This window comes from Cannabis sativa, chromosome 2, assembly GCF_029168945.1.
Source record: "Cannabis sativa cultivar Pink pepper isolate KNU-18-1 chromosome 2, ASM2916894v1, whole genome shotgun sequence".
In the NCBI taxonomy this organism is placed as follows: Eukaryota; Viridiplantae; Streptophyta; class Magnoliopsida; order Rosales; family Cannabaceae; genus Cannabis; species Cannabis sativa.
Window position 1 is genome coordinate 47,042,331 of NC_083602.1, and position 4,035 is coordinate 47,046,365.

At 39.5% G+C, this 4,035-nt stretch overlaps 1 long non-coding RNA gene across 1 annotated transcript; it reads right to left on the reverse strand.

Annotated features, from left to right (window-relative positions):
* On the reverse strand, positions 1 to 2,211 carry LOC133033976 (uncharacterized). Its single transcript, XR_009685969.1, has 2 exons — positions 1,339 to 2,211; positions 1 to 263 (listed from the first exon to the last, which is right to left on the reverse strand). It is a non-coding gene; the product is annotated as an uncharacterized LOC133033976 (long non-coding RNA).
* Positions 2,212 to 4,035: the final 1,824 nt, after the last annotated feature.

Below are 4,035 nucleotides of genomic sequence, written 5' to 3' on the forward strand. Positions count from 1 at the left end.
TAGCGCAGAATTTAAACTTTTATATTAAACAGAATGAAAATAAACTTGTAATATATTTAAACTTTCAAAATAGTTGGGATCCCAAAAATAATTACAAACTTATTACAAGTCTTTTCTTTCTAGCCGACCTAAGCGGCAAAACAGAATTCAAAAGTTCAACACTGATAGACCCTTAACCCGCTTGGTCTGATATGGCTTGAACATGTACATTCTTCGTTTTGCTCCTCAAACTCATGGTTGATCAGCCACTGACTTACCCTTTCCTGCACAGTAGAGCACCCGTGAGCCAAGCCCAGCAAGACAGTATAAATCATAACAAATATAATATGCTCATCATGCTATTTAAACAGTAATGCCATTCATATATGTCTGTGTGTCACAGACCTGCATGTCACACTCACATGCCTATTTATGTCTACGTGGCGTAGGCCTATGTGTTGCGCTCACACATCTATATATATCTACGTGGCGTAGACCTACGTGTTGCTCTCACACGTCTAATTACAATAAGGCCTTAGAATAGTTCATCTCGGTTCTGGATACCGAGTCCAACTTGATTATGCCTTGACACATAACCCTTAATCTCAATATGTATCACATAATTATTAGTGTCACTGCACTATTTGTCTATTTGCTATAGACCTGCATGTTACGCTCACATGCCTATTTATGTCTACGTGGCGTAGACCTACGTGTTGCTCTCACACGTCTATATACAATAAGGCCTCAGTAGGGTTTACCTCGGTTCTGATTACCGAGCCTAACCTGGTTATGCCTTGCTCGCATAACCCTATTCATGTATATACGTAATCCATGTATTACGTTCTTTCGGTGGTTTATCCTGGTGATATATACCAGGTCTAACCCAGTTATGTCTTAAACACATAACTTCTAACATACATGCGTGTATTCAATATTTACTACAACATATATAATCTTAGGGTAATAACCCTAACTTGCATACTATGTAATCACGCATATAATACACTTCTATATACTTAGATGACATTTACTAAGAGTATCAACCCTGACTCATGCTTTCACTGGACTCATAATATTCTAGGGTAATAACCCTAGACCGCATTAAAATTAAACTCAAGGTACTAGCTTACCGAGTCTAGTTTAATTATGCCTTAAGCGCATAATTCATAATTCCAATATATAGATATATCCGACATGGCATAGTATTACACAACATATATCACTAGGGTAATAACCCTAGGCTATTAAACCGCTCATGTTAGGGTAATAACCCTAATCCTGGTTGCAATTACTCACATATATCACATTCAACATAAGTGCCACCGCGCATACTCTACGTGCAAATTACTGTCTTACCTGTTGTCCCGCAATAAAGGAGATTCCAAACCCCTGGGTGCTCCTGATCAGGTGCCGGTAATCCTAGTCACATAATCCGGGATTTCACAAATAGGGTTAATCCCCAATTTCACTTTCACAAAGTATAAACATGGCATTCAAAACACAGATAATCAAATAGAGCTCGGAACGAGCTTTCCAACGATATAAAGAACGTCCCAAACGGAGTCCCGAGTCAAAAGTTATGGCCAAAACAAAATTGAGAAAACAGAATTTCTCCCTGCCAAATCCAGTCGCGACGGCCGAAAATCCCGTCGCGACGACTGGGTTTAGAACACCCCAAAACTCCATTTTTAAGGTCTTAAAATGCCAACCTTTCCTAGATTTCGAACCCCAACCAAACAGAGGGTAAAAACGCATAATAAGGCTTAAAAATCACAACTCAAATGCATCTAAATTCTCATTGCAAAAGCCAAAAATTCAGATTGCATAAACACAACAAAATCATGCTCAAACTAAGCAAATTCCAAGCTCAAGAACAAGAGCTTCATCTTCAGCCATTTAAACAATTTTCCAGCCAACACAACATCACAATAACACATGATTCAATATTAGAAAGTACCCTAGAATCAAAATCCATGCTCAAGAACTTAAATCCAAAGATTAACACACTCAATTCATCAAGATTAACACTCATGCAATCAAGAGCATTAAGACTTAGAAAACATGCTTCTCAACCAACAAATTCAGCAACAACAATCAAAATTAAAAGCTGTAAAACTACCTCAAATATAGCTAGAACTCCCTTCAATTCCAAGCTCAAAAACCCACAAATTTGAAGCTCCAATTCAAGCAAATTTCTTTCCAAAATCAAAGTTGAAAAAGATAGGTTTAGAGAGATACACAGAGAGGGACGGGTAACAAGGATTAGAAACCAGAAAATCAATTTTCTCTTTCCTTAAAAATCCATTTCTATCAAAACATATCATTAAAGGTCAAAAGACTGAAATGCCCCTAGGGCCAATTTTCACCTACTCACACATACAAGGGCATTCTAGTCATACCCTACTCATTTATTTCCAAATAAATTTCAGATTATTCATCAATAATAAGAATGCCAATTATTTCAATCCCAAATGAATTTCGGGCCCGAACCCGGTTCGGCCCGAAACACCTGGTTGTGACTAGACCGCGCCAACCTGTCAGAACACACCTGAAAAGACAACACAGGCATACTATATAATAATATAGTTCTATTAAGCACGTAATTAAATTAATCTCAACAATTTACCCTTCTCGGGTCATAATTACCAAAATGCCCCTGGCTCACCAACAGGGTCTTAAACATTTTAAATTTCATATATATTGAACTATATAATAATATAATTCCTCAATTAACTCATAATTATCTAATTAGGGCTTTGCTAATCCTTTTTCTTAATTCCGGGTATTACAATTACCCCCTCCTTATAGAAATTTCGTCCCGAAATTTACCTGAACAACTCCGGATATTTCTGCTGCATATCCGTCTCGAGTTCCCAGGTTGCCTCTTCTACCTTTCTGTTCCTCCACAGTACTTTCACCAGTGCCACAGTCTTGCTTCTCAAGACTTTCTCTCTTCTATCAAGTATCTGCACTGGTTGTTCCTCATATGATAAGTCTGGCTGAAGTTCCAATGCCTCATAACTCAGAACATGGGACGAGTTCGAGACATACTTCTGAAGCATTGAAACATGAAACACGTTATGTACAGCTGCCAGCGCTGGGGGCATAGCCAACCTGTACGCTACTTGCCCTATCCTTTCAAGGATTTCAAAAGGTCCAATGAACCTCGGGCTAAGTTTTCCCTTCTTCCCAAAGCGTTTTATGCCTTTCATCGGAGATATTCAGAGAAATACCAGGTCCCCGACCTGAAAATCAATATCTCGACGCTTTGGATCGGCATAACTCTTCTACCTACTCTGAGCCGCGAGCATTCACGCTCTAATCTTGTTAACTGCCTCACTTGTTTTCTGAACAGCTTCGGGACCCAAGAACTTTCTTTCACCCACTTCATCCCAGTGAATGGGCGATCTACACTTTCCTCCATATAAAAGCTCATAAGGGGCCATCCCGATTGTTGCTTGATAGCTGTTATTATAAGAGAACTCGATCAGGGGAAAGTACTTTACCCATGATCCCTCAAAGTCAAGCACACATGCCCGTAACATGTCTTTTAATATCTGTATAGTCCTCTCAGATTGCCCCTCCGTCTGAGGATGAAATGCCGTGCTGAACTTTAACTCAGTACCCATAGCTCGATGTAGATTCTCCCAGAATCTTGATGTAAACTTCAGATATCTATCTGAAATAATGTACTTTGGGACACCATGAAGACGAACAATTTCTCTGACATATAACTCAGCATACTGGTCAATGGAGAAATTTGTCCGAACAGGTAAGAAGTGAGCAGACTTTGTAAACCTGTCCACTATGACCCACACAGAGTCAAATTGTCCCGTGGTTCTAGGCATACCTACCACGAAGTCCATAGCAATATCTTCCCATTTCCACTCTGGTATGTTCAGTGGCTGCAGTAACCCTGCAGGTTTCTGATGCTCAGCCTTAACTTGCTGACAGGTAAGACATCTTGCAACATACTCAGCAATGTCATTCTTCATGCCTGGCCACCAAAACATGGTTTTCAGGTCTTGGTACATCTTTGTCGACCCTGGATGA